At 35.5% G+C, this 12,153-nt stretch overlaps 1 protein-coding gene across 6 annotated transcripts in view; it reads right to left on the bottom strand.

Annotated features, from left to right (window-relative positions):
- smap1 (small ArfGAP 1) overlaps positions 1-12,153 on the bottom strand; it is a 135,677-nt gene that overhangs the window by 60,269 nt on the left and 63,255 nt on the right. The gene's annotated exons all lie outside the window — the stretch shown is intronic.

Below are 12,153 nucleotides of genomic sequence, written 5' to 3'. Positions count from 1 at the left end.
TCTTTTAAAATTGTATTGCAAACACTTATGGCATAAATACCTTGTGAAACTTTTAGTTAAGTTGATATAATCCCTCTATATTAGTGACAATATCTTGCAATTGACCATGCTTGAGCCACACAAACAGACATTCAGCATGCAAAACACAACAATGGTAATGTTTATTATTATTATTATAATTATTATTATTATTATTAATTAATAAGACCATTACAATTTTATTTGCTGTCGTTATTGGGGAAATACTAACACAAGAAAGCAAATAAAATTGTAAAAAAGCCAAAAATGGTAAAACAAAGAAATGTATTTATTCAGGCTGCAACGCACTCTGGGAGCTGTCTCGCTATCACCAGACCAAGCTCAATTTAAGATTGAACATTGGTCTGGGGAGTCTGCTATGTATTTTCTACTGCACAAGAGGCGTGATCAACGAGCATAATTCAAATGACTCTGTACGCAATTGGATAGTCCTTCAACCAATCAGCCCACAAGAGGCGTGATCAACGGGCAACGACCCATCAGTTCTCTATGCGTCATCGTGTTAAACCCGCCAATACCGCGCCAGGTGGATAAGCCAGTCTGTGATTGGTGGCCGCAAAAGTGTAACAGAAGCAGTAGAAATTAATGTAAAGGTTTCCAGACTGAGTTGCAGAGCAAAATCAAATAGCCAGCAGATCAGGCTGGGTTTACCCAGTCTACTCTGGGAGTACACTTCCTCAGATCACAGAAAGAATTAAGTTGACAAAACTTAAAATGGTTTAAGTAAGAACAACTTGATAAAATTAAGTTATGCTTAATTAAATTAAAGCAACGAGTTTGCAGAATTGAATCAAGTAAATTGAACAATTTTGTTTTCACGGAGTAACTTCCCTACAGCAATGACAGACATGATCCTATGAACAGGCATGAACCCTCTTGTGAGGCGCCAGACAGACTCACATCCATTCATTTATGAGCAGCATGTCATAATAACAAGCCTCCATCAAAAATGTATCCCATATTAGCAATATTCCAAAAAGCATTATAGACCATCTGGTGTACATTTCAGTTCATACAAGGGACCGTTATGTCTAAAAAGCAGAAGAATGGTGCATAGCTGATTACAGTATAAAACGCTACTTAGCTTTTGTATAGAATGACTAGACTAGACTAGATTAGAATGACATGTTGCATGACCGCAAAAATGTTACTAGGCCAAAAGGGACCACCGGAGTTTCTACAATATTTTCATCCGTCAAGTGAAGTCTGATCACTTAGAAAACAATACCACAACAATATCACACAATACCTCAACAAGCCCCACAATGTGAGGTTTTACTCATATCTGTAGCACAAACAGTGCAGAGTGAGTTACTGTAAGTGCTACAGTTTAATACTTTGAGTTAGGAGTTTGTTTAAATCCCAAACCCTGGAGTATGAGCAACAGTGTTGCGCGTCTTAGCAAACACCACTAATAAAACAGTGAAGCCTGTGGAGATCAGGTTGTCGAAAATATATCCGTGTTATTTATGGATTGAGGGAGATTTTTTTTAAGAATTCTATGAAGCTCACCAAAGGCTGCATTTATTTGATCAAAAATAGGGTAAAAAAGTAACATTGTAAAATATTATTACAATTTAAAATAACCGTTTTATGCTATTAATGTTGAAATAACAGCCTTCCAGTCTTCAGTGTCAAATGATCCATCATTTTTTTATTATCTGCTTAATGGTTTTGTGGAAACTGATTTTTTTCCCCCCTCAGGGTCCTTTGATGAATAGAAAGTTCAAAAGAAAATAATTTATTTGAAATATAAATCTTTTGTAACAATATAAAAGTCTTTACTGTCACTTCTGATCAATTTAATGCATCCTTGCTGAATAAAGGATTTCATTAATTCACTGAAAAAAAAGAAAATATAAAATTCTTAATGACCCCAAACTTCTAAACAGAAATATATCTATAAAATAGTAGAAATTTTAACCAAACAAATAAATATTTTATTGCAAATTTACAACAGGACGATTTGCTGATTTTCTCTTTTGAAAAAAGGAAATGGATGCTACTAACACTGAGATTAAAAGCAAATTAACACTAAATTAACAATTCTATTAAAATCATTTAATCAGTCGGCCGAGGCTGTTTATCCGTTGCCATCGATACTGAGGCACCAAAGGCTGGTATCGTACCAAGGCCAAAGTATTGGTATCAATCCAACCCTACAGCAGACAGATGGAGTATCCACTACAGCCAACTGAATTTACTTAGTTCTACATCATCTCAGCCTGGCAAACACACAAACCTCTCTGAATGTTTTTACGAAGCTAAATAAACCATCATGCATAGCGAAAGACGTTTACCTTTCTCTAGTGCTGACAGGATGTTGTTTTAAGTGGCAGACTCGCTATAAATCCCTCCGTTGTGTCACACATGAAGCCAGAATGCCATCTTAATCAGTCTACATTGACCTGGGGTCAGCGCTGGTTTCTCTCTCTGGATTTTCTTTTTTTTTTTCACACTCCCTAAAACACACACGGCTCTGGCGATCTCAACATGTGAGTCACAGACTACGGATCAGGAGAGGTCATGCTGGGGGGCATGACAAAAGCGACAATCATACACACACACACAGTTGCGGAGGTTCAGGAGAGGCTATGAATATCATTGTAAGGTCCTCGCTTGGGTGATTTTAACATAAGCCAGCAAGCACCTTTGATGGCAAAGGAAATATGTATGGAGATTAACTCACAACGACAGACAAATGAAGGTTGTCCAGGGGAAAAATATGCATCAGAGGCCACAAGGCAGGCACCCTTGTTCCCCGCAGGAGCGCTTTAAGAGATGTGCATGGCATCTCATTCAGCCATTCAGGGAAGACCAAATTAAGGTTTGATAGATAGCTAGCTGAGGAATATTTGCACTCAACAGAGAAAAAGAGAAAAAATGGTGCAGACACACTCATCTTACTCTTAAAGGTGCAGTGTGTCATTTCTAAATGCTAGCGCTGGGGTGTCTGGCCTGGGGATGAATTAATATTACATGTGCGGTGCTACCAAATCAGGTGTGTCCACAACATTGAATCTGGCCCCCTTAAAAAACAAGTTTGAACACCTCTGCACTAGCAGTATCGAATTTTTGGAATTTCAAAAACAAATGAGTGTTTTTAAACAGATTTTGAAACACAGCTATGTTTTTGACCAAGCAGATCAACAGATATTAGTTTATTAAGGTTATTAGGGTAATACAGTTATTAGCAGTTATTAGCAATCTGATTGATGCCAAAGACCTCTAAATATGATTATCCTTTTGCTTGGGAGCTCATACTAAAAAAAGGAGTTTATATTATTTTCACATTTAAAGAGCCATTTATACGGTGTGAGAAAAATATCAAACATATGTTGTTTGCTTAGTTAAATTAACTTACTTAGTAAATAATTTATTTATTTAGTAAAGCAACTTAAAGGGTTTGTTCACCCAAAAATTTAAATTCTGTCATTACTCACCCTCATGTCGTTCCAAACCCGTAAGACCTTCACAAATTAAGATATTTTTTGATGAAATCCAAGAGCTCTCTGATTCCTCCATAGACGGCAATTTAATTACCAATTTCAAGGTCCAGAAAGGTAGGAAAGAAATCGTTAAAATAACCCATGTGACTCCAATGGTTCAACCATAATGTTATGTAGCAATGAGAATACTTTTTGTGCGCAAAAAACAAACAAAAATAATGACTATTCAACCATTTCTTCTCGTCTGTGTCAGTCTCCCACCCAGTTTACGTTGGCCAGCTCCTGCGTCAGCATCACACGCAAGTGTCATGGTGCTCACGTGAACAGCATCGGCCAATGGTAAGCCGCCGTTCTGCCGTAGAACCTGGAAGCGCTGCAGTGTATTTACAACGTTAGCACTTTGTAGGAGACTGACACAGACATGAAGAAATTGTTGAATAAATTATTGTTGTTTGTTTTTTTGCGCACAAAAAGTATTCTCGACGCTTCATAAAATTAAGGTTGAACCACTTGAGTCACATGGACTATTTTAATGATGTTTTTACTACCTTTCTGAGCCTTGAAAGTGGTAATTAAATTGCTGTCTATGGAGGTGTCAGATTTGACAGAATTTAAATTTTTGGGTGAACTAACCCTTTAAGAGTTAATAACTTATTCTAACTTAACTTCACTAGTACAATGATGAGATAAAAGTCAAATAAATACATTCTTAGTTTCACAAAATTATAATTTTTTTTAAAACTACAACTTTCAAAATAAAATAATTGTAATTAATCTCATGACAAGTATTTGCAGCAGACTAAAACTGAGAAAAAAATATTAAACGAGATATTAAAAATATTAAAAAGCCAACTAAATAAATAACAGACATTACCCGTTGTGTCCCTTTTAGGGGGCAGTTTGCCTCAGGCCTAAGGTATAGATTTAGTATTGATACAGAATGAACCACTGATTCAAAGTCATAAAGTTCATCTCAATCCAGTCTGACAGCAGACAGATGGACCCACTACAGCCAACTGAATGTAGTTTGTTCTACATCAGTGTGCTGGTTGTGTGTGTGTGTGGAGGTGCACACATGAGCTGTCACGTATGGCCACAGGCACCAGCCCCAAAGGCACAAAGGTTCTGAACTGCCCTGTCAGGATCTCTCCCTCCATTCCTTCATCTTTCACACTTTTCGCTTCATCTCATCCCTCTCCCTCAGGGAACGGTGTGAGACTGCTCTAGAACAGGAGGTGCCCCAGCAGTGCAAAAACTCAGTCTATCTTAACGCTTAGTCGTCTTCCAGGAGTTACAAACACCGTGAATATTCTTGACTCAGTGGAGCAGAAAGTGGAGAGATTGCAGCTGGACTTCCAAAGGCCACTGCATTTTCAATCTTCTCCACTGTGACCCGCACTTCACACAACATACAACCGCACATAGTTGAGAAAGATTGCAAGAACGTAGGACAGTGGACTAACGGGTTGTGAGCCAAAAAACAAGTTGCGGGTTGGTTCCGAAGCACACTGTAAACCCGAACGTTCATATTAATTAAATAGATTAAGTAGTGTATACTCAAAGTTTTAGAAAAAATTCTACCAACTTAATTATTTCAAGTTGGTGTAACATGGTCTTCCTTTTGAGTAATTTCAACTGATTTTTTTTATTAAATGGAACTTTTTTGTGAATAAGTAAGCATAACTTAAAAACATAAATGAAGTACAACTTAATAGAATTAAGTAATTACATGCTAAGAATGATGAAGTCCTGTTATTTCTGTTGTTTCAAATAGAGATGATTTAAAAATAAACTTAATTTATATAGCACATGCTAAAATACAATAAAATCTCAAAGTGCTTAACCAAATAAGTAAAATCCATCATAACAAATAAATTACAACCATAGCCTATTAAAACAATTTAATTGGGGCAAACTGAAATGTGTTAGTGGAAGACAAAATGTATTTATTTAATTTATTTATTGTATTTTTTTTGTCATCAGTTTAACGTAGCCTACAAACTAAACGATTTTTATAACGTGTACATAAGTTTTGTTCTCTGGTTTAACACATCACACAATAAGCACTTCTAACTCCTGCAAGACTTACTCACACACAGAGATCAAGAATCAGCCTATGAATCTCAACAATGGTGACATGATTCATGCCGCAATGCATTCTGGGTGCATCGTGCGAAACTCATCCATGGCTCCCATAATGCATTGCGGCATGAAGCGTGTCACCATGGTTGAGATTCATAGGCTAATTCTTGATGTCTGTGTGTGAGTAAATCTCACAGGAGGTCAAAGTACTTAAAATAGAATCTATTTTAAAACTTATTCAGCTTTTCTGATTAAAACTGTGCTGGATCTCAATTGCCTCAAAATTTTAAGTTTGAGTCACATGTTTTTAAGTAAACAAACTCAACATATTTGACTAACGTGTACTTAAAGCAATGACAACACAAAGCAATAAAAATTTAGTTTTGTTAACATAAAATGGTGTGGTTGTGTACTTATTTTTTAAAGTTATGTGAAAACGCAAAACTTTGTTATAATAATTGAAAATAATTGAGTTGCCTTAACAGAAAACTGTAAGTCATATAACTGCAAATATTTGAGCTGAGCTAAATGAGCACTTTAATTTAACTGTGATCAAAAGGTACAAGTAGCAGGTAATCCAACCTTTTAAGTTCTGGAAAATTGTGACTTTTAAGTTATTCAACTTAAAAAATTTGAGGCAATCGATTGCCTCAATTTTTTTGAGTTCTGGGAACTTATTCGGGTTTACAGTGCATGCAAATAACAAAATGCAACTAATCATATAATGTGCTAGGAATAAATAAACAACATTTAAAAAAGAAAGAAAACATTTGCCATATCCATTTTAGCTGACGTCAAAGGCTGTTCATCCAACCAAATTACAGTATTTTGGTGCAACTTTGTCACTTTGTAATACGACAAATAATAATAATATAATAAACTGTCCAGTGTGTGTGTGGCAGACAGATGGGAAAAACACTTCTAAATGTTGCATTTACACAATTGTGACACTCATATTTCTGACTCTAAATTCTGAATTGATCAGCAGCATTCAAAGACACAAACAATATGCTGCTTGGCAAACATATAAAAAGCCTAGTTAGCGTAATAAACCATGTTACTTAGTGGAAGAATTGTTAACTTTGATTATTATTAATCATTTCTTGATCATGCAATACTACTGTTGGTGCATGCCAATTTATAAAATCAATAGAGTGCAACAGTACCTGCCGACTTTTTTAGAGGCCATGGTTTTTCCCATTCATATGGATTTGTTAGTTACAAGCCATGAACCAAACCAACCAGCTACACGGTAAAAATCACAACATTACAAACTTTGATTTGAAGCAAAAAAAAAAAAAGTATTTGAAAATTAGACAAAAAGACAAAAGGTACAAGACTAAAAGGTAACGGCTTTAATGAAGGAAAGAACTACAATCCAATGAAACGTTACAAATGACAATCTAATCCTAATAGCTCATAGTCGGCCTGTCTTCAAAGGTCATTAAGTTATCATTAAAATCAATTCACCTATGGAGAAAATGAAATGGATTTGTACTTATGGACGCGGAGTGTTGCACTCTATAAAGACACTTCACTAAAGCCCTTTGGAAAAGTTGCACCCACACAAAATGGACTAAAACTGTTGTGTTAAAAATATACAGAGAACCCATGCTTTGTGTTCAATACAGTTGCCCCTTAAAAATGAATTATGAATTTGAAATCAGCATGATTACAGTCTTTTCTTAAGGGTACTTTAACACTGGCAGTTTAGTTCGAAACGGGGCATAGTTTGCAATAAAAATGGGTAAAGTGAAAGCTGTCATGCGGACCGGGAGTGCATAGGGGTAACCACTGCCGCTGATCCAGAGAATGCAGTTGTCATGTATAGGTATGGCAGCTTCACAAACAGTCTTTTTGTCTTTTCAACATCACAGTATAATTTTTTCTATGTCCATATTATTCATACGAACATTCATATCACGGAAGTACTGGGATACAAGTTTATATTTCAGGTATCAAAACAGATCAAAACAGAGCAAATCACCTTTTTAAAGTAACATGGAGCTTCAAATAATGATTGTATCGATTACATTGTTTACACTACCAGATGGTGACAAGTGACCGTTAAAATATATTTGTAATTGAATAATTTATTCAAAAGAATTGTTCAAAAAATGCTGATTCATCCAGTAATGAATTGAGTAATTGAATCATTCAATCAACAAGATTTAAAAAAATCTGATTAAGTGTGAAAACAACCCAACCCAAACCGGTCCTCATGTGTGCACTTGTTCAGGAAGAAAATGTAACCCGTGCATGCATTTTAGCCAATGACAACGTCATTAGCTCAACAAAACACAAGGGATGACAGCGATGATTTACCATGTATACAAGCGAGAGAGTGAGCTTGCAGTGCAATCACGCATAGTGAATGACAAATGAATGGCTCACAATCCGCTGTCTCCTCAAAAGAGTCTGTTTGCAAGTAGCAGAAAGTCGCCTTCATGTGTCGCACATACAGTGAACTCGGGTGTCATTCATTCTGCTGCACATATTGACCCGCAAACGCAACAGGGTTCGATAGAATCAAGTTCAGGCCTTGCCCACGCTAATAAGTTTTCATGTGAAAACGCATCTTTTTCTCTCCATTTTGGCCTTCTGTCCACACAGAGATGGCGTTTTTGTCAACAAAGACAGAGCTCTCCCACGTGGATACATTTGAAAAGGCTGTTTTCACATTGTAGTGTGGATGGTGATCGAAAATAATGACGCATGTTTAATCATGTGACTCATATTGTGCCCATAATATCTATGGTTATACTGGCATTGTTGTGCCTGCTATTTACATTCATAGTGTTGCTAAAGATAAATGCTCCTTTGTTGAATCTTCATATTTCATGAAATACTGAAAATGTCTCACAATTACTGTCGTGTGGCAAAACATGAGGGCAATTGCCTTTTAGACCATACGGTTTTGAGTGCGACCTGGACAAAACAGTGAGTAGTAGTGGGATATTTTGCTAATAAAATGATAAAGCATGAGAATTTTATTATATCTGATCTCCGTTATCATCATCTTGTGAGCTTTTATTACGTTTTACGCATCCACAGCAAGGTGATTTAAGCATTTTCAGAAATTTCAGTGTGGATAAGCAACTTTTGTAAAATGCTAGTGTGGACGGGGAGTGTTTTGAAATGAAAACATTGTTTTCAAATGTATCCCGATTAATGTAGATGTAGAGTGGTGAAACCAGACCGCGTTTGGACTCGGATCGCAGCAGACGTGCACAGGTTTGCCTATCAAACCCATCATCTAGTTTTACCTATTTCTGTACTACATGCTAGTTGGTCACCACTGTATGTCCAATGTAAAATCAAGTTAAGAGCCACTTGTGCAGGACAACAGAGCATGAAGGATAAGGAGCCATACAGAGAGAGAGTTAGAGAATAACAGAACGCGAGAGACACTACTGAAAAAAAGCACAGCACTCTTGTCCTCTCCGTGACTCTTTCTCCATTCTCACTCAGGGCCACCCAGCCTCGCAATCCCGCCTGTCAATCAAATACCACCATTGTGCTCTCTGACAGCCAGATGACAATAATACACATTCCCAAAAGCCTTGCACACTTTTTTTTTCTCTTACACACGACTGCCACTTTCTTATGCGTTTGTTTTCTGCGTTATGATCCCAGGTGACCCCAAACTGCGCTTCAGGGGAGGGGAAGGTGTGTGTGACTGCGAGTGGTTATGAAGTGTAGCCCGAAGGAAAGCAAGGTGCCTGGAGTGTGAGGACCGTTACACAAGTACAAATGTAAGATGGCTGTTCATGTTGTTTTTCCCTTGTGTTGCAGAGTTGTGAATGTGTGCTGTCGACTAGACAAAAATTTTAAATTATTGCTGCTGTGGCTATTTCAGCACATCTAAGACGTGTTTGCTTGTTTGCTCAACATCTCTGCAGTACAGAGAGATGAAGTCAAGCCTGCAATATCTGTTACTCTACGTGTCCACTGGTGCGGAAGAAACCCGCTCGATAAACCGCTCAAAGCACTAGAGATCAGACACTCTGGGGGTTTGTCTGTAAAATGAACAGCAGTGTGGTTGTTTCCATGCGGGCAATTGCATTCTATACATCTTCAATGAAGTCATCGTGTATATATATGTGAAACACTACAGTATACATAGTATATATACGTGGTGGCTATTTAAAAAAAAATTGGATTACGCTATTATTTTGACATCATTTATAATACATTATAAACAAAACTATATATAATATATATATTAGTGCTGTGAATCCATTTGAAAAATTAACTAATTAAATCGCATTGTTTTCTGTAATTAATCGCGATTAATTGCAATATTTTTGGAGTTTTTAATATTTTGATATTGTAATAATTTCAGTTACTCTCCAAATTAATGTAGAAACAATTTAAAGACAGCATATTTTAAATATGTGTTGTAATGGCATCTTTTTATGAATGAAGGCCAGTATCACTGATACTAATGTCTCATTGAAACATTAATGACGTTACATTACAGTATAACTGAAAGCTCCCAATTTCAACATTTATTAGACTTTAAAAAAGCAACTTTAATTTAAGTGAACTTAAAACAATCTTTAAATAAACCCATTACAATAAATGTTATATTTACCTGTGGCCTTCCCTGTTAGACATATACATAAATGTAATAGTTATCGAACACCTTTCTTACCTGCATGAATAATAAATTAAATATAGATTAATCATCTTTTCTCTGTTACCTTAGTTCTTTGATGAACATTAATGACAGACATCATTATTGAATGCTGTGACTTTAAGATCGGCGGCTGCCGAACATGACACGCTGTCACGCGCATCTCATTTTCTCACGTTCATTTAAGAAGTTATTTAACTCATTTAAGACTCTTATTATGAGAATACTCGACAAAACTGGCATTTTGGCAACATTCACTCTGTTTTTGTTATTGTTTGTTCAAGAGCGAAAGAGAACTCGATGTGTGCACGAGACTGGAGCAACTAGGGATTGAGATGCAGCCAAACAGACAGTACACTGACATACAGCGCGCTCTCTTCTGTCTTGTCACGATTAGATGGTTTAAAAGCATTTACATGAATAAGAGCGTGATCATATAATGTAACACTAGGCAAAAATGTATATAAAAACGAACGCTGCGTTAAATATTTTAAATGCGTTAAAATGAAAAAAGTAATCGCCCGTGTTAATTTGCCTAGCACTAATTATATATATCAGGGAAGCAACAATACAGTTAGTCCACAGTTCAATACATACCTCAGTTTTTAACCACGGTTTTCGGTTTGGTTCGGTTCTGATGGCTTGTCACATCAGTTTTTTGCTATTCTATTCTTAGCAGACAGGAACAGCAAGAGGATAAGGAGAAAAAAAAATACTATTTTTTTATTTTACTTAAAAGACTTGAAAAACCTTACTTAAACTTAAAACTTTACTTTAAAAAAAAAAAACTAATTCCTAGGGTATTGTATTAATATAAAATTAATATATAAAAAGATTTACACTGGCAGCTCAGAGCTATACAGCAGTATTTAAGTATGAAATTGAATGAATAAATTTAAAAATAAAACACTACATAGACTTCACTATAAAATATACATTGATTCTTATTAAAGCTACCGTATTAAAGTTGTTCTCTTTGTCTTTTGTTGTTTTATTAACATTAAAGGAATAGTTCACTCAAAAATGAAAATTCAGTCATCGACTACTCGCGCTCAAGTTGTTTTAAACCTCAATATAGTTATTTCTTCTGTTGGACATAAAATATATTTTAAAGAATGTTGTAAACCAACAGTTGCTGGTCCCCATTGTAGGAAATAATAATATGGATGTCAGTGGCTACCATCAACTAGTAATACAAGACTCAACATGTCAATAAGACTACATAGTCCAGTAATCACGTGTTTGACAGGCGTTTAGTGTGCGCGCTCGGAAAAGCGCATGTTAAAACAGTACATAAGCACGCAAATGAAATGTTTAACCCGCAAGGATTTAAAATGCATGAAAATAATTAACTTTCGTGATTGCGAATAACTATAGTATGTCGCGTTGTTCAGTATATTGGGATGGAGGCAAATGATAGAATGTGTAGGCAAATAATTAATTAAATGCAAAACAAACTAAAAAAAACGCAATTCACAAGCGCGTATTGAACCGTGAATGTCGTACCGAACGGTTCAATTATATTCAGAATTGTGGCATCCCATATATATATATATATATATATATATATATATATATATATAACTCTCACAAACAGTACACTTTAAATAGAAAGGTTGTTTTTATATTACAATATTACTGTTTTACTGCATTTTTTTGTCAAATAAATGCAGCCTTGGTGAGCTGAAAAAACTTTTCAAAAACATTAAAAAAAAATCTTCAACCCCAAAATGTTGTATTGTATACATAAATATGAATAAAATTTATAATAAATATATTTTATTTACATTTTCTTTCAAATCACAAAGTGAAAATAATTGTGATCAATTTCAATTTCCAACTAGTCTTTACAAAAGCAGCTAGACAAATGGTAAAAAGGTCAAAATTGGCAAATGTTAACTTTTTTTTTTCTTCTTTTTAACATACTTTTCTCTGACATTTTCT

This window comes from Gobio gobio (genome assembly GCF_949357685.1).
Source record: "Gobio gobio genome assembly, chromosome: 18".
In the NCBI taxonomy this organism is placed as follows: Eukaryota; Metazoa; Chordata; class Actinopteri; order Cypriniformes; family Gobionidae; genus Gobio; species Gobio gobio.
This window is presented reverse-complemented; position numbering and strand designations above follow the sequence as displayed.